This window comes from Glycine max, chromosome 17 (genome assembly GCF_000004515.6).
Source record: "Glycine max cultivar Williams 82 chromosome 17, Glycine_max_v4.0, whole genome shotgun sequence".
NCBI classification, from domain to species: domain Eukaryota; kingdom Viridiplantae; phylum Streptophyta; class Magnoliopsida; order Fabales; family Fabaceae; genus Glycine; species Glycine max.
In genome coordinates, this window is record NC_038253.2 from 27,613,598 (window position 1) to 27,633,760 (window position 20,163).

At 36.3% G+C, this 20,163-nt stretch overlaps 1 non-coding gene and 1 pseudogene across 1 annotated transcript; one reads left to right on the forward strand and one right to left on the reverse strand.

The window, feature by feature from the left end:
- Positions 1–458: 458 nt before the first annotated feature.
- On the forward strand, positions 459–19,816 carry LOC106796676 (EIN3-binding F-box protein 2-like; annotated as a pseudogene).
- LOC113000006 (small nucleolar RNA R71) lies at positions 4,351–4,457 on the reverse strand. The gene has a single exon (XR_003265279.1). It is a non-coding gene; the product is annotated as a small nucleolar RNA R71 (small nucleolar RNA).
- Positions 19,817–20,163: the final 347 nt, after the last annotated feature.

Consider the following 20,163-nt stretch of genomic DNA (forward strand, 5'->3'; position numbering starts at 1 on the left):
AGTTCTTACTATTTTATACTACTTGCGTGATCCAGTGAACTTGCCGCGACCGAACAACTGCCAAAATTTCATCAAATTTAACGCAACGTACTTAACTGTTACGTATGAATGAAGTATAAAAAAATGTCTTCCTGAATGCGATAGGGCCATACCTATTTTATGAAAAAAGCAAGATTTTAATGCATATGAGATAACCTAGTTAGTATCACAGAACCATATCCATGGATCGAAGTTGGATGGAAGCATCACACATAAGTGACGTATATGAGAATGGGGTTGAAGAATTCTTGCAATTTGCACAACAAAATGCACTAGTAATGGGTGGAAAATATTTTTGCCCATGATTGAATTGTGGGAATTGGAGACTATAATCATTGAATGACATATGACCTCATCTTATATGTGAGGGTATCATTCTGAATTATACAAAATGGATATGGCATGTTGAATTGCCAGACATGGCAATAGTCCCCCACACTGAGCCTGTTGATGTACAAATCGGAGATCGTACAGAAGACATGATACATGATCATGGACAAGAGGGTTTTCACCAAGCACATGCACCTTATTATGATAATTTACAAAGTGATTCTAAGAAGCCATTGTATTTGGGATGCACAATCTTCACACGGTTATCAGCGGTGTTAGCTTCGGTGAACTTGAAGGCAAGATTTGGCTGGAGTGACAAAAGCTTCACTAAATTGCTTGCGTTATTGAAGAATATGCTTCCTGAACATAACACGTTACCCAAAAATCACTAAAAGGCAAAGAAGATATTATGTCCTGTGGGTATGAAGTACTAGAAAAATACATGCATGCCCTAACGATTGCATTTTGTACAAAAATGAGTTTGTCAAAATGGGCAAATGTCCTACATGTGGGATATCATGCTACAAAGTGAAGGATGGCACATGTAGTGACAATGCAACCACAAACAACGACCGTCCAACAAAGGTGTGCTGGTATCTTCCAATAATTCCAAGGTTTCAACGATTGTTTGCTAATGATCATGATACAAAAAAACTTAACATGTCATGTAATTGCTAGAAAAAGTGATGGATTGCTCCGGCATCCCGCTGATTCTCCCCAATGGAAGACAATTGATCTTTTGTATCTGAACTTTACACAGGACCCAAGAAACCTAAGGCTTGGTCTTACTTCAGACGGAATGAATCCTTTTGGTAACTTAAGCACCGGCCACAATTCATGGCCTATTTTTTTGTGCGTGAAGCAAAAGTACATGATGTTGTGTATGATGATAGCGGGTACAAGACAACTAGAAAATGATATTGATGTGTATCTGACTCCATTGATTGAAGACTTGAGAAAACTATGGGTATAGGGGATTAATGTGTATGACGGGAATGTTCAGCAGACCTGCAAGTTACATGCAATGATTTTTTTCACCATTAATGACTTTATAGTTTATGGGAATTTGAGTGGATATAGTGTCAAAGGACACCATGCATGTTTTATTTGTGAGAAAGAGACAAGTTACATACAACTGAAATATGGAAATAAGACAGTATATACAAGACATCGAAGATTTTTGAAACCTTATCACCTGTATCGCCGATTGAAGAAAGAATTTAATGGAAGCTAAGAGATTCAAAGTGCACCGACACTGTTAGCTGGACAAGAAGTATTTGATCAGGTGAAAGACATCATAATCTTTGGGAAGACTTAAAAGAAGAATGCATATGAGAAGAACATTTGAAAGAAAAAGTCAATATTCATTGATCATCCTTACTGGTGTGATCTAGATGTACGTCATTGTATAGACGTAATGCATGTGGAGAAAAATGTTAGTGATAGTTTAATTAGCAGCCTTCTTAACAGAAAAGGCAAGTGATGTGCCATTATTTCCTCCTATTTCTTAACCCTTTTTGCACCATTTTAAGTACTGATTAGTCTTAATTGTCAAATAAATTACGCAGTTTTATTATTTGGGCCCATTCAGCTAATTTGATGTTTTTAATCTAATTTCAGGAATTAATGAAGCATTGGGCTTGAATCCAAAATTGGGCTTGGACTTGAAGAGGACAGACTATTTAAATCTACAAAATTAGATCTTATCTTATCTTATCTAGATATTATTTAGATTTGATCTCATCTAGATATTATTTCATCTAGATCTTATCTTATCTAGATTTGATTTTATTTCATTTATGGGCTTGGATTTAAAATAGATTTGTAAGCTTTGGGGCTGGAAAACTATATAACAGCACCAAGGTTCTAGTTTAGGCACTCTCTCTAGCCTATCTCTCTCTGCTCTCTCTTCTCTCTCTCCTGTTTTCGTTTTTAGTTTTAGGCTTTTCTTAGACACTTTTTTCGTTTTGCAATTCCAGTTTTGACTTTTCGTTTTAGCAATAAAATTTCGTTCTTCAATCTATAATTTCGTTCTCTATTGATTAATGGAAGGCTAAGTCTCCAGCGTTGCTTTCTCTTGAGGATCAAGCATAGTTCTCTTTGAGGTTATATTATTACTATTAAATTCTGTTCAGTTTTCCCTCTTCACTAATTACTCTGAATTTGTTTCTATTAATTCATGCATGCTTAGTGCTTGATTAATTGTCACTGCGCTTAATTACATTGATGCTTAATGATCGTTTATGATTAATTGGTGTATGTGTTGCTTAATCACATAATGAATGCCTTATGTTAAATTTCGCTTAGTAATTTAATTTAGGGTTGGATTAAGTGGTTGAACTAATAAAGAATAAACTCTCATAACTTAGGATAAGAGACTTGCTTGTGAATCAAGGGGAAGCAACATATTTTAATTCTGATATTTTATAATTCACATTTATTCGCTGTTTAATTTACAAAAGCAAACAAGCCCCCCCCCCCCCCCCCAATTCGTTACTATTTTCCTACCATCTGTTATGAACATTTGGTTTATCATTGCTCGTTGGGAAATGACCTAGGATCACTTCCTAGTTACTGCATTTTAAATATTTATTTGATTCGGGTACGGCCTCGATCAAATTTGGCGCCGTTGTCGGGGAGCAGTGTCCAAAGGTTCATAATAGCTAGTGTCGTGTTAGTGTTTAATTCTTTCGTGTTGTGTTAGTGCTGTGTTAGTATTGTGTTAGTATTGCGTTAAGTGTTGTTTAGTGTCTTGTTATTTTGTTTAGTGTGGTTTTTGTTTTAGTTTTTCTGTTCAGTGCTTCCCCTGTTTCAGTTTTTGTGTTTGCTATGAATAGTGCTTTGCGACGGATTTAACAACCACTTTTGTTGAACTGAAAAACAGAGTTAGAGACCACCCTTGCTGAATTATTTGGGATTTTTTGTTTTGGTAGCTAAAGTTGTTATTTTTGGCTGAATTTTTTGTGGTCAATTCTTTTGATCCATATTTTGTGGGAAAAATAGCTGGAGCCCTTAGTTTGGTCGGATTTGAAAGTTCAAAAAAAGTAGCAAATTTGATTTTTGTCAAAACTTCAAACGACCATAAATTTTGCTCCGGGTATCAGAATGACTATTATTATATATGTATTTGGGGTATAATAAAATTTCCCATGCTGTGGGAGCTGGTCATAGGCCGGCTGAGGTCTCCTTCTTCCAAAAATTACGATTCTATCAAAAGTTTTTTATTTTCCAAGTATTATTCTCTTATTTTTCTCAACTTATCATTTTTAGCTTATATAGTTAGACTTTGAATTTTCATTTGAAATTTTTTTTGCTATCTTCTCATCATTTTATAAGGTTGCTCACAAAATTTCAAGTCATTTGGATAGCATTTAATGGTAGTTGTAGTTCAAACCTACATTGTTCCTTACATAAGAAGGCAACTAATTGTGTATGCTGAATTTAGTGTATGACTAGAGGCAATCCATCTTACTTACAACCCTTTGATCCTGAGATAGATAGGGCATTTCATAGATTAGTTAGACATCATTTAGTACCTTTTGAGCATCCTAAGCATTATGTTATTGGTGATTTTGAGCATTATAATTTTGAACATTCTGAGAACATGGCACAACCTCCACCCTGTGAGAGGACTCTAAGGGAAATGGCTGCACCTGATTTCACCTACGAAAACTTGTGCATCCAATACCCTGATAAGGATGTCCCTATGTTCTTAAAACTGGACTGATCCATTTGCTTCCAAAGTTTCATGGCCTTGCAGGTGAAGACCCACACAAGCATCTGAAAGAATTCCATATTGTCTGCTCCACCATAAAACCACCAGATGTCCAGGAGGATCTCATATTTATGAAGGCCTTTCCTCATTCTTTAAAGGGAGTGGCAAAGGACTGGCTATATTACCTTGCTCCAAGGTCCATCATGAGCTGGGATGACCTCAAGAGAGTATTCTTAGAAAAAATTTTCCCTGCTTCCAGGACCACGACCATCAGAAAAGACATTTTAGGCACTAGACAACTCAGTGGAGAGAGCTTATATGAATACTGGGAGAGATTTAAGAAACTATGTGCCAGTTGCCCTCACCACTAGATTTCTGAGTAGTTTCTCCTCCAATATTTTTATGAAGGACGCAGCAACATGGAGAGAAGTATGATAGATGCTGCCAGTGGTAGAGCCCTTGGAGACATGACCCCTGCTGAAGCCAGAAATTTAATTGAGAAGATGGCTTCAAACTCCCAGCAATTTAGTGCCAGAAGTGATGTTATTTTCATTAGAGGAGTGCATGAAGTAGCCACGAATTCATCTTCATCAGCTGAGACTAAGAAGTTTGAAGGTAAACTAGATGCCTTGGTTAACCTGGTAACCCAACTGGCCATGAATAAAAAATCTGCACCTGTCGCTAGACTCGGTGGTTTATGCTCCTCTGCCGACCACCACACAAACCTTTGCCATTCTGTGCAACAATCTGAAGCAATTGAACAGCCTGAAGCTTATGCTGCAAACATCTACAATAGACCTCCTCAACCTTAGCAGCAAAATCAGCCATAACAGAACAATTATGACCTCTCCAGCAACAGGTACAATCCCAGGTGGAGGAATCATCCCAACCTTAGATGGTCGAATCCTTCACTACAGCAGTAGCAACAACAACAGTCTTATTTTCAAAATGTTGCTGGCCCAAGCAGACCATACGTCCCTCCACCAATCCAGCAACAACAACAACAACAGCCCCAGAAATAGCAAACAGTTGAGGCTCCTCCGCAACCTTCCCTTGAAGAACTTGCGAGGCAAATGACTATGCAAAACATGCAGTTTCAACAAGAGACCAGAGCCTCCATTCAGAGCTTAACTAATCAGATGGGACAGTTGGCTACACAGTTAAATCAACAACAGGCCCAGAATTATGATAGATTACCTTCTCAATCTGTCCAGAATCCCAAAAATGTTAGTGTCATTACATTGAGGTCAGGAAAGCAGTATCAAGGACCTCAACCAGTAGCATCTTCCTCATCCGCAAATGAACCTGCCCAACCTCACTCTACTCCAGAAAAAGATGATGACAACAATTTAAAGAGTAAGTTACCTAACTTTTTCTATGCAGGTGAATCTAAAGAGAATCAGCATATCCCTCTTCCATTCCCTCCAAGAGCAATTTCTAACAAAAAAATGGAAGAGGCAGAGAAGGAGATCTTGGAAGCATTTAGAAAAGTAGAGGTAAACATACCTCTGCTGGATGCAATCAAGCAAATTCCAAGATATGCTAAATTCTTGAAGGAGTTGTGCACTAATAAGCAGAAGCTTAAAGGAAGTGAAAGAATTAGGATGGGCATAAATGTCTCCGCATTGATTGGTAAATCTGTTCCCCAAATCCCTGAAAAATGTAAAGATCCAGGTACATTCAGCATACCTTGTATTATAGGGAACAATAAGTTTGACAGTGCCATGCTAGATTTAGGAGCTTCTGTTAGTGTTATGCCTCTGTCTATTTTTAATTCTCTCTCTCTAGGTCCATTGCAGTCAATTGATGTGGTAATTCTCTCTAGGTCCTTTGCAGTCAATTGATGTGGTAATTCATTTAGCTAATAGAAGTGTTGCCTATCCTGCTGGTTTCATAGAGGATGTCTTAGTTAAAGTTGGTGAACTGATTTTCCCTGTTGATTTTTATATTTTAAATATGGAGGAGGGATTTTCTAAAGGATCAATTCCCATCATTTTAGGCAGACCTTTTATGAAAACTACTATAACTAAGATAGATGTATATGCAGGCACACTATCTATGGAGTTTGGTGATATAACTGTTCATTTTAATATTCTCGATGCTATGAAGCACCCATTTGAAGATCTTTTTGTATTTCGTGTTGAAATAATTGACCATATTTTTGATGAATACATGATTGATCGTCATTCTAATATGCATGCCTGTCACTCTTCATGCATTGAATCTGAATTTGCACTTGATCATATGTCTGAATTTGATGCTGATAGTGAATCTGAATTTGATATTGATTACATGTCTGATGATGTTTTACCTCTTGAGATTGATTTTATAGAGTCAGATAGAACTAACCATGTTTCAGGAAGTACACATACCTCTGACTTTCTTTATGAGGTACAGGCTGAGAAACCATCTCTTTCTACCACTATCCAGCTGCCCACACCAGAATTGAAGCCTCTGCCATCAAATTTAAAATATGCTTACTTGGATGATGGCAAAAGTTTTCCAGTAATTATATATGCCTCCCTTGCTGATGAGCAAGACGAGAAGCTATTATCTGTTCTCAAGAAGCATAAGAAGGCTATAGGCTGGACCCTGGCGGACATTCTTGGTATTAGCCCATACATATGTATGCATCGAATAAATTTAGAAGAAGAAGCTAAACCAGTAAGACAACCACAGAGAAGACTCAACCCGGTAATTCTTGATGTAGTGAAGAAGGAGGTAACCAAGCTTTTGCAAGCTGGAATCATTTATCCTATCTTCGACAGCCAATGGGTGAGTCCCGTCTAGGTAGTTCTGAAGAAAACCGGCCTCACCGTGATAAAAAATGAGAAGGAGGAGCTGATTCCTACTCGGGTGCAGAACAGTTTGAGAGTATGCATCGACTATAAGAGGCTGAACCAGGTTACCAAAAAGGACCATTTTCCACTGCCATTCATTGACCAGATGCTTGAGCGCCTGGCAGGTAAATCTCACTACTGTTTCCTTGATGGTTTTTTTGGTTATATGCAAATCACTATTGCTCCTGAGGATCAGGAAAAGACCACATTCACCTGCCCCTTCGACACTTTTGCCTATAGGAGGATGCCTTTCGGCCTGTGCAATGCCCCTGGTACCTTCCAGCGGTGAATGATTAGTATTTTTAGTGATTTTTTAGAAAATTGCATAGAGGTGTTTATGGATGATTTCATTGTATATGGATCCTCTTTTGATGTTTGTTTGGATAGTCTGGAAAAGGTTTTGAACAGATGCACTGAAACTAACATTGTTCTAAATTTTGAAAAATGTCATTTTATGGTTGAGCAAGGTATAGTTATAGGCCACATTATTTCCAATAAGGGCATTGAAGTAGATCCTGCAAAAATTTCTGTTATTTCACAATTGCCTTACCCCTCTTGGGTGCGAGAGGTGCGATCTTTTCTTGGTCATGCAGGATTCTACAGGCGCTTTATAAGAGATTTTAGCAAAGTAGCCCTTTCAGTATCCAACTTGTTGCAAAAGGAGGTGGAGTTTGACTTTAATGATAAATGCAAAGAGGCTTTTGATTGCCTCAAAAGAGCACTGACTACCACCTCCATCATCCAGACACCCGACTGGACAGCCCCTTTTGAGCTTATGTGTGAAGCATCAAATTATGCATTGGGTGTTGTCCTTGCTTAGAAAATTGATAAATTGCCCAGGGTGATATATTATGCTTCAAGGACTTTAGATGCTGCCCAAGCGAATTATACTACTACTGAGAAAGAGCTACTAGTCATAGTTTTTGCTCTTGAAAAATTTTGTTCTTATTTGCTTGGTACTCGCATTATTGTTTATACAGACCATACAACTTTAAAGTACTTGTTGCAGAAGGCTGATTCAAAGCCTAGGTTGATCCGATGGATGCTCTGGCTCCAAGAGTTTGTCTTGGAGATCCGTGATAGGAGCGGAGCACAAAATTTAGTTGTTGATCATTTGAGTCGGATCGAACGTGTGTCTGATGAGGACTCACCCATTCGGGATGATTTCCCGGATGATCATTTATATATATTGTATAGTATTTCTGATTCTCTTTCTACTCCCTAGTTTGCTAACATTGTCAATTATTTAGTTGCTTCTGTTTTTCCTCCCTTAGCATCTAAGGCTCAAAAAGATAAAATTAAAAGTGATGCTAAGCATTTTATTTGGGATGACACCTACTTGTGGAAATTGTGCAGTGATCAGGTCATTAGACGATGCATTCCAGATCATGAGACTGACTCAGTCCTGCAGTTCTATCATTCTTCCGCACCGGGAGGTCATCTGGGTGTTCAAAGGATAGCTCGCAAAGGGCTTGACTGTGGCTTTTATTAGCCCACCATCTTTAAAGATGCGTGGAAGATTTGTAGCACTTGTGAGCAGTGTCAGAGAGCAGGAAGTGCACTTACATGGCGACAACAAATGCCTTAGCAACCCATGCTATTCTGTGAGGTGTTTGATGTCTAGGGTATATATTTCATGGGCCCTTTTCCTATATCTTTTGGTTCTATTTACATTCTCCTTGTAGTTGATTACATTTCAAAATGGATGGAAGCCAAGCCCACTAGAACTAATGATGCTAAGGTTGTTGTAGATTTTGTCAGATCTAATCTATTTTCCAGGTTTGGAGTACCTAAAACAATCGTTAGTGATTAAGGAACCCATTTTTGCAACAAATCAATGCATGCCTTGCTTAAAAAGTATGGGGTTGTACACAGGGTATCCACACCATACCACCCCCAAACCAATGGACAGGCAAAAATTTCTAACAGGGAGATCAAGAGAATTTTAGGGAAGATTGTGCAGCCGAGCAGGAAAGATTGGAGTACCATGCTTGATGATGCTCTTTGGGCACATAGGACTGCCTATAAAGCACCCTACAAATGTCTCCTTATCGGGTTGTCTTTGGAAAGGCATGTCATCTTCTAGTGGAGATTGAGCACAAAGCATACTCGGCAGTGAAGACCTGCAACTTCTTTATGGATCAAGCTAGTGAGGAAAGAAAGTTGCAACTGAGTGAGTTAGATGAGATCTGCCTAGAAGCGTATGAGAATGCCAAGTTCTATAAAGAAAAGACCAAGAAGTCCCATGATAGCATGATAATTAAGAAGGACTTCATGGTTGGGCAAAAAGTGTTATTGTATAATTCTAAAGCTCGGACTCATGAGTGGTAAGTTGAGGTCTAAGTGGATTGGTCCTTTTATTGTTACTAATGTTTTCCCTTATGGTACAGTTGAGATCAAAAGCGACTCCACAAACAAGAGCTTCAAGGTCAATGGACACCGACTTAAGTCATTCCTCACAAACCCTCCTTTAGTGGACGTAGTGGTGGAATAGACTTCCTTACTCCACACTACTCTTCCTCCACCATGACTTAGGGAGTTTTTCTTTTCTATCTCCTTCTTTACTTTTATTACATTTGTCCGATTCTATTTGATGGTTTAATTGCTTTTAATCTTTTAATTGTGCTACATTGAGGACAATGTGTTTTTTAAGTATAAGGGGCAGTGTGTTCTTTGGGTTAAGTGTGTTATTTGATGGTTTTGCTAGTTGTGTTAAATTAGTTTAATTTTGTTAGTTTTGTTGGGTTTCTAATTTAATATTTTAGGTCAATTCTTTCTAGTTTTGTTGGGTTCTAGTTTAATTTTGCTAGTTTTGTTGTGTTAAATTTGCATGTTTGTCTTTGAATTATAGGACATGTTCAAGTAATGGGTAATTGTTCTGAAAATAAAAGTCTCTTGACATTTTGTGATTTGAAATCCTTTTTTTTCCTCTACAAGTCATGATAGTTTTGAAAGCTCAATTTGAAAGTGATAAGTTTACCTTTGTGAGAATTTGAGCCATCCATCATCATAATCTTTTGGTGTGTTTTGCCCCATTGATTGCTTCCACAATAGCCTTGGCTTGATTCTTGTTGATGCTTCCTAATTCACATGCATATTTGGAAATGATTTAGGCAATTTTGTTCTTATAAGCCTCTAGCCAAATGGACCTACCCTGAATTAATTCCTTTGATAGCCCCTTTGAGCCTATGTTCCCCTTTCTTTGTTTTGAGCTCATTATAAGCCTTAAGTGAAAAACCATGATATCACCTTACCCTTAAGGAATTTTGGAGCCTTGGAATTGTTTTGGGAATAAGTGTGTGTGTTTGGGGGGGGGGGGGGGGGTATGTTTCATTGGAAGATATGATTTTTGGCCATGCTTAATGTTTTATTTTTGCCTTGCTTGATGTATATATATATATATTGCCTAGTTCTTGCTTTAATCTTCAAATTCGTACTGTTTAAAAAAAATGAAAAAAAAATTCAATTGCTGCAAATTCTGCAAATTCGTACTGTTCAAAAAAAAAAAGAGAAGAAGAAAAGAAGTGAAGTTGAATAAATGAGGTCTTGTTATGAAGACTTGATTTGGGAGCCTTGGTTGATTTTGTTGATATTAGAGGGTTTGGGTTTACTACTTGTGCTTAATTTCCACTTATTCCCCATTGCTCCTCTATTCCTTTGGGATTTAGCTACTTATTCCATTTTTTTCCCTACCTTGTCCTTGGCCCCATTACAACCTTTAAAGACCTTTTGATCCTCATGTGCATGTGTTTTTCAAGTTGTTTGTCAATTTTAGAATTTTGCCAAGTCTATGTGGTGTTTGTTTTCATGGGTGCTTCGAGAGTAAACAGTAGCCTACACAGTTGAGAGATAGAGTGTATATCTTGTGAGGGTTTATCACTTTTCATTATTGAGCTTATTAACTATTTTGCCATGATTGGGTTGCTTGGATGATTTTCATGAATGTCTTGACTCTTTGGATCTCTTCATGTTAGATGTTACCCATTCCTTTCATTCCTTGATGTTCATTGAGAAATATGTAAATATTTTTGTTTGTCTCTCTTTGATATCCTTGGATTTTGTTCTTTATTTCATTTTGTCCAGGGGTGCAAAAGGCTAAATATGGGGGGTTTTGATGTGCCATTATTTCCTCCTATTTCTTAACCCTTATTGCACCATTTTAAGTACTGATTAGTCTTAATTGTCAAATTAATTAGGCAGATTTATTATTTGGACCCATTCAGCTAATTTGATGTTTTAAATCAAATTTCAGGAATTAATGAAGCATTGGGCTTGAATCTAGAATTGAGCTTGGACTTGAAGAGGACAGACTATTTTATTCTACAAAATTAGATCTTATCTTATCTTATCTAGATATTATTTAGATTTGATCTCATCTAGATATTATTTCATCTAGATCTTATCTTATCCTATCTTATCTTATCTAGATTTGATTTTATTTTATTTATGGGCTTGGATTTAAAACGGATTTGTAAGCTTTGGGGCTTGAAAACTATATGACAGCACCAAGGTTTTAGTTTAGGCGCTCTCTCTAGCCTCTCTCTCTCCGCTCTCTCTTCTCTCTCTCCTGTTTTCGTTTTTAGTTTTAGGCTTTTCTTAGACACTTTTTTCGTTTTACAATTCCAGTTTTGACTTTTCATTTTAGCAATAAAATTTCGTTCTTCAATCTATATTTTTGTTCTCTATTGATTAATGGAAGGCTAAGTCTCCAGCATTGCTTTCTCTTGAGGATCAAGCACAGTCTTTTTGAGGTTCTATTATTACTGTTAAATTCTGTTCAGTTTTTCCTCTTCACTAATTACTCTGAATTTGTTTCTATTAATTCATGCATGCTTAGTGCTTGATTAATTGTCACTGCGCTTAATTACATTGATGCTTAATGATCGTTTATGATTAATTGGTGTATGTGTTGCTTAATCACATAATGAATGCCTTATGTTAAATTTCGCTTAGTAATTTAATTTAGGGTTGGATTAAGTGGTTGAACTAATAAAGAATAAACTCTCGTAACCTAGGATAAGAGACTTGCTTGTGAATCAAGGGGAAGCAACGTGTTTTAATTCTGATATTTTATAATTCACATTTATTCGCTGTTTAATTTACAAAAACAAACAACCCCCCCCCCCCCCCCCCAATTCGTTACTATTTTCCTACTATCTGTTATGAACATTTGGTTTATCATTGTTCGTTGGCAAAGGACCTAGGATCACTTCCTAGGATCAGCAAGACAAAGGATGGTTTGAAATGTCGTTAGGATTTGGTTGACATGGGTATACGAGAATAGTTGGATCCGATAGCACAAGGTCAGCATACCTATTTGCCCCCAGCATGTCACACAATGTCAACAAAAGAGAAAAAAAGTTTTTGTCATTGTCTACAGAGTCTGAATGTCCCACAAGGATGCTCTTCAAATATCAAGAGCCTTGGTTGGCCTGAATTCTCATGATTGTAACGTGTTAATGCAACAACTATTTCCTGTAGCTATTCATGGAATCTTGCCTGACAAAGTCAGGGTTGCCATTACACATTGGTGCTTTTTCTTTAATGTTATTTGTAGCAAAGCCATTGACCCTCAACAGTTGGATGATCTAGAAAATGAGGCTACCATTATTCTTTGTCAATTGGAGATGCATTTTCTGCCTTCATTTTTTGACATAATGATTCATCTTGTGAGAGAGATTTGGTTGTGTGGGCCCTTTTTTTACGATGGATGTATCCGATTGAGTGGTACATGAAGGTATTGAAGGGTTATACGAATAATCAATACCGACTAGAAGCAAGCATTGTTGAAAGGTACGTCACTAAAGAAGCTATTGAGTTTTGTTTAGAGTACATACAAACAACTACACCTGTGGGGCTTCCTAAAAGTCATCATGACTGCACAAGGGGAGGTGGGGGTACACAAGGATTCAATGTTGTAACAATGAATCACCAACAACTCTCTCAAGCGCATCTATATATATTAAACAACACAACAGAGGTAATTTCGTACATAGATACTCACAAACAAAATCTCACAGTTACTCACCCAAAAATGAACATAATGAAGGTGTTGCAAGAGCACAATAGAACTTTCATCAACTGGTATAGAGAAACAACCTTGGTTGATGACAATGCTTCCAAAATATTAAGATTGTTAGTTGTTGGTCAAAATCTCAATGTCCCCACTTAGAAGGTATATGATATCAACAATTATTCCTTCTACACTAAGTCATAGGATGATAAAAGTAGTGTCCAGAATAGTGGGAGAATAGTAGGGTGAGTGTTGATGCTGATTCAAATCAATTTTGTAGTGCATCGGATAACAACCCGATTCGCACGTTCATGCCTTACTTTGGAGTCATTCAAGAAATCTGAGATTATAGTGATTTTAGAGTGCCTGTCTTCAAGTGTCAATGGGTAAATGGAAATACCAGGGCACGTCAACACGAAATGGGATTTACTTTAGTAGACCTTTAAAAGGTGACTTATAAGGACAAGCCTTTCATCATGGCAGAACAAGCGAGACAAGTGTTTTACGTCCAAGATTTGTGTGACTCAAGATGGGTCAATTGTTCTACAAGGAAGACCAACTGGTATTAGTCACCAAAATGATGCTTCAGCACTTGATATTATTGAGACGCATTCTTTCTCCCAACAAATGCCTTACATCAATGCAGAACACAAGGAGGAGGATGTACATGCAAATTGTAATGATCATGATGAAGGTTTATGGGAGAATATTCCTATGTGATTGTGGTATAACAAATGTAAATGCTTGTTGTGTACTTGTCACAAGACTATTTAGAAGAACAGATGATGTAGGGCAGCTTTGTTTCCCATGGTCATGATGACATACTGAATACTGCTATTGGGCGACCTGAGAACCTTGGTCATGTTCATGCAGTGGGCACTGGTGTCACAATTAACCAGTACTTTAGACAAGTGTCACATGGCTCAAACATTTTCTCTGCATCAATTAGCCCACAACAATTGGTTGACATAATCAGAAACCTAAAGGAAGAGTGGAGGAGAGAAGTAGAAGAGGAAAAAAACTGAAGGAAGCGTGGTAGAGAGAAGTAGAAGAGGAAAACAAACACAATCTCGAGAAAATGAAACAAGAGTTGAAGGAGGCCATCAAAATGGAGTTATCCCAAATGGCATCATAGCACTCACCCTCGGTTGAGGCGTCGGATATACAAGTATTAGGTTGCACGTGTAAGCACCAAAGGGAGTTGTGCTAAAGCTATTGCCAATCCATTAGGGGAAGAGGCTAGTGGTGTTATGCTACCTATTATGGGGTTGTACGTTGATGGCGATCAATGTACACACCTAGTTGCATTGGGAAAAGTATATGATGAGGCGTCCACCATACACAACATGCCTTAGGGTGATGATGTGGTGAAGGTCAATGTTGCAAAAGTTTACGACGATGATGCTCAAGTCCCTTTTCCAACGTCAGAGATTCAATATGTCAGGCAGGCCCTTGACACATTCATTGCATGGTCGACACATCTTGTGAAACTTGTATCCTATGAGGTATTTAATTATCTTAAAAATTATTAAGACAATGTTCTTGTGTTAAAAACTCTAACTCAAACATTAGGTTAATTATTATTTTCATTAACAATATAGGATTCATAGAAAAATCCACAAAAACCGGTTGAACCTGGTGAGAGGTTCAATACCATTGCTGGAGTTGATCCTTTGGGCGAATTGTTTAAGAACTTGTATGATGTTTACCAGAAGTCTGTTGAGTTATCGTGGGATGCAACTTAATTTGGGCTTCTGGATGTACAAGCATCCTTCTTCATAACATATTCTTATGTGAATGAAATAACATCAGGTGACAAATGTTTGAACATCTCTATACTTCAATTATGGATGATGTAAGTAATTTTAATTTCATAGTCTCCTTTCATTACGTAATAAATAATATTTGTTATGATTTATTTGATTAATGATTTACATTTAAACTGTTCAAAATAGGTTTATGGATAACTGGAGTACAAGGTTGGGTCATGGTTCGGTGTATGGATTCCTTGAGCCTCAATCCATACACAGTGCAAAGGATAGATGCAACCAATGTGAACATTGCATTGAAACATGGATCAAGGAATCACAATGATAGTTCTACCTAGGAGCTTACTGAATTAGCAAGTAAAATGTATCAAAGGCTTTAAAAGAATGATTGAACTATATGTAACTAATTATTTTTTGATTCAGGTCATATTGGCAGCTTGTTGTTGTGTGTCCTAGGGACAAAATTGTTGTCTGGTTTCATTCGTTTCATAAGAAGCCTGATATTCACATCAAAGCTTCAATTAACAAGTTAAGTATTAAATTATACACCATTTAGTCTATTTTGAATTTTCAAACATACATAAATTGATGATCATATTTACGTTGATGTTTTTTCCTAACCAGTGCAATTAAGACATTAAAAACTACTTATGTCGGTAAATCTGAACAACCTACACCTCACTAGATTGAAGTAAAGGTTAGTCATTTAAACAATGCTACTTTCGGACTTCTGACATTTTGTAACTCTGTAAATGTCTATTGTTAAATATATTTCATATTCAATTTGGAGTCATGTTCAAACCGGAGGCTATAAGTGTGGCTATTATGTCATGCATTGGATGTGGAACATAGTCAGTGGCGGTTTGAAAAATGAATGGACCAAGGTATATATACTTTAACAAAATTCAATTGTTACCAACTGATATCAGTTTTTAATCATTTAACATGTATATAATTAATTTGTATATTTTTCATTTTGTAGTGGTTTGGTGATGGAACATCGTTAGACATCGAAGCCATAACTAAAATTCACCAGAAATGGACAACATTATTTTTACTAGTTAAAAACATGCCATTTAGAAAGCTTTAGATGATATCAAACGAAATTTTTTGCAACCTAACATGTTTATTGTTAACATTATAAACATCTTTGTTAATTAAATGACAATTATTTAAGCAGTAATATATATTTGTTTATTACATTTTGTTTGCACCCAAGCCATTGCACAATGCTTTCTATTTTCAATGTGTAGTTGGGTGTATAGGATAAGTGTTTTTAGTGCTTCCAGACTAGCCGTTTAGTAGCTTGTTGCCAACCTAAGAATTTTTGTAGCCTTGTACACAACCTTATTCACAAGAACACAATTCAGGTGATAGAGTTAGATGGAAAATTATAATAATTTTTTAACTATAAATATAAATAATTATTTGTGCCCCACATCTAGATTCAATTATTGTGAATGGAGTAAGCTAAAAAAATTCATTTGTCTTTGAGAATGCTTGATAGTTGCCAAATGAGGTAGGCTACTAGGAATCAATTTTCCCCCCTTCACTATGAAAATGATGCTAACAAACCTGGCTAAAAGAGTATTGACCTGAGCGAATACAAATAAAGTGATATTCAGGAATTGTTGTTTAGCAATGTTTGACTGTTTGCTAGTCATAAACTCTTGTCTTGTCCTATGTAACACTCTAATAATGTTGTTTGTTTTAGCCAAGTTAGTGATGTTTCAAATATATTTTTATTTTAACATGATTAAAGATTTCTTAGAAATTATTGAACTTCAAGAATTGGATATTGCACATGTTATTTTAAGGCAAACACAGGTGTTGGGTGTAATGAAACTAGAATAGCCTAAAAGATATTTGCGTCTTGAACATCTCCTAGTTAGAACTTATTTTGATCCAAATGAGGTTAGAAATACATTTTGTAATTCTTTTTATTTCATGTTGTGATTGTTGTCTAAATTAAGCAACTTGTTGGTTTTTTTTCCCTTTTTTCTATTTTATTTATGCACTTTACTACAATTGTATCATCATTGAGCTTTAACTCTTATGGAAATTTTCAAGGATTAAAAAAATCATTAACACTTATTATTATATGTTCTTGGAATAATGAGTATTATAGAATGAATTATGACTTATGAAGTTTTATTTCTAGCCTTGTCCTCAGGATTGATATTTATTGGACGCCATTTTGTTTCTTTGCACAAGGGTTTATGATTTATGTCCTATGTGATAGCTTATCAAGACTCAACAAAAGAGAAGCAATGTGCACAAATAGCCTAATGTTTTTGTCTTTTACTTTTGTAGTAGTTAGTATCTAGTTGTGGTACTATGTTTTTTTTTTTACTTTTTTATTTTAATGAACAACTATTTCTTGATTGGAAATAAAATTTTTATTCTTCCATTGCTAGGGATACATACAAGCAGTTTGTTATTGATCTTTTATTTTGGATTTTTACTTTAAGAACTTATCTTTCATTGCATTTTCAGCTCTTGCAGCAGAAGTTACTATAGTGCCACCATCCTGATCGATGGCTTTAATTGGTGAGGCTTTGAAGTGGCAACAACATCAAGGTAATTGCCTAGTAACATGTTGATGCCACATTAAATTACTTTCATGGAACAGCTGCTGTGAAACAAGATGTGGATGACATGTATCCAACAACTCTTTCTCACACAATAAAGGTATGTTTTATATATTCATTACGGCATTGTTTCGCAGTTTGATTAGTTTTATTTTGCCAAATCATTTTGAAAGTTGCATAATTTGACCATTTCTCTATTTTTCTTTCATATGAAATTTTTTAGTCATCATTATTTTCCCTATCTTATTATTTTTGAAGGCTTGCATAATTTGACCCTTATGTTTTGTGTTTGCTTAGTTTGGGACAAAAAGTCATGCAGAATGTGCTTGCTTTTCACCAGATGGGCAATTACTTGTATCATGCTCAGTTGATGGGATTACATAAGTGGAAAACTGAAGAAAGATCTACAGTACCAGGCTGATGTGAGTGAGTTTTTATTTGAATGGCTTTACCTGCCAAGAATAAATATATGTCTTGTATGTGATAGTTGATGGTAAATTTGGAAATAGATATTTGGCTGATATATTTCCTTGGTAAGATTTAGTTAGCCCCAAGGTTACTAAACACTTTTGTTACTCTGGTACCTTTACATTTATAACTGCATTCAAAGTTGAAGAAAAGATATTTCACTCATATCTTTGTTGTCATTTTGGGAACTATGTCAACTTTGATTGTAACATTTCGTACAGATTAGTAGTCCTGTAATATATATATATATATATATATATATATATATATATATATATATATATATATATATATATATATATATATCTGTGTGTGTGTGTGTGTGTGTGTGTGCAGATTACACCTTTTACTCATGTCATTGTATTTTCTTTCATGATATGATGTCTTGTTTTGATAATATGTCTCTTCCTCACTTTGTGTTCAGTAAGTGTATGAAGTTATGAACATATCTGCTTGATTTATGTTGTCTAAGAATTTTAATACTATCGATTTAAAGGAAACTTCTTATAGTTTACCATAAATCTTTGCCTTAGACATTTTCTGATTCTATGAACTTGCAAGAAGTGGTCATGATGCATGATGATGTTGTGCTTTGTGTATACTTTAGCAGAGATTCAGAAATGCTTGCATTTGAGTCTGAAGATCGAAAGATTAAAGTGAGTAATACTTGTCTGCATTTAAGGTTGCATGAGCTAACCTTTAGAAGAGATTCTTGTGTTCTTGATTTTGTACATTTTTATATTTTTAGGTATGCACTGCACATATAACTTCGATATTTCTGTGAAATGGAACTGATCTACCAAACAAAATTCATTTGGTGACATTTAGATTGTATGGCTATGAAGCATGAGTTAATAGTGAATAATGTCAAATTGTGCAACAATAATATAGTGATGATGTGGGGAAGATTTTCCTTTGGTAGCTTTAATTTGTGGTTGCATTGTGTTTTTGCTTTGCAATGATTGCAATCTAGATGGTGGTATTTTATGAAAAATTGTGAAGTGGCTACAACTTTAGGCAGTGGAGAAATCACATATTTTGTCCTCCTTCCACCCTTTTACAACATTGGCCATTATGGAAAGGCAATAACAAATCTAGTCCTCTCTGGTCTAAAAGATGTCACTGGAAGAGGGGTCATGGGAGCTGCTCAAGGTCTGTAGAAACTAGTGCCACTTACTGTTACTTCCTGCAAGGGATTAACTAATACATGCATAGAAGCTATTGGTAAAGGTTGCATCAACCTGAAGTAGTTGTGCCTTTGCCAATGTTTCTTTGTTTCTGATAGTGGATCGGTAGCATTTGCCAAAGCTTCAGTATCTCTTGAGAACTTGCTGTTGGAGGAGTGCAACAGGTTCACTCTGACTAGGATTATTGTTGCCCTTGTAAACATCAAAATGAAGTTGAAATCTCTTTCCCTTGTGAAGTACATGGGAGTCAAAGATATCGATATGGAAGTGTCTATACTTTCTCCTTGCGAGTCTTTTCAATCTTTAGTCATTCAAAAGTGCCCTGGTTTTGGTAGTGCTAGCCTAGCCATGATTGTTCAAATTGTGTCTCCAACTTCAGCATATTAATCTGATTGGACTCTATGCATAACTGATGTTGGTCTTCTCCCCCTTTTGGAGAATTGTGAGGCTGGACTTGTCAATGTAAACCTCACTGGTTTCTGGAACTTGACAAATAACATAGTCTCAACCTTGGCTTGGCTATATGGTGGAAAACTCGAAGTACTAAATCTTGATGGATGCGGGAAAATTACCAATGCAAGCTTGGTCGTAATTGCAAACAACTTCATAGTGCTTAATGATCTAGATGTGTCAAACTGAGCAATCACCAATGCCAGTATCGCCCTCCTCTCAAGGGCCAGTCTACCTAGCTTGCAAGTACTTTCCTTGTCTGGTTGTTTTGATATATCAAACAAGAGTGCTCCTTTCCTGATGAAATTGGGCCAGACCTTGCTGGGATTGAATCTTCAAAACTGCAATTCAATTGGCAGCAACATAATGGAGTTGCTAGTGGAGAAGTTATGGAGATGTGATATTCTGGCTTAATCATGTTTGAAACTAGAAACAAATAAAACTGCCTAAATCAGGGAAGAAGATAGAGTTGTATAGGCTAGCACTTCTAAATCCAAACAGCCCCAAACACATTGCTGCACTTAAATTGCAGAAAGTATATGAGAGCTTTCGCATGAGAAGAAAGCTAGTAGATTGTGCAATTCTTATTGAACAAAGCTGGTACTTTTTTATTGGCCTAACACTCTCTTTCCTTTTTTACAAAATTTCATTTGTTTCTAATCAGTTTTTATCTAATCTTTGCATAAGTGGAACCTCTTCGATTTTGCTGAACTCAAGTGCAGCTCCAACCAACAACATCGTCAGATATCTCCCTATTATTC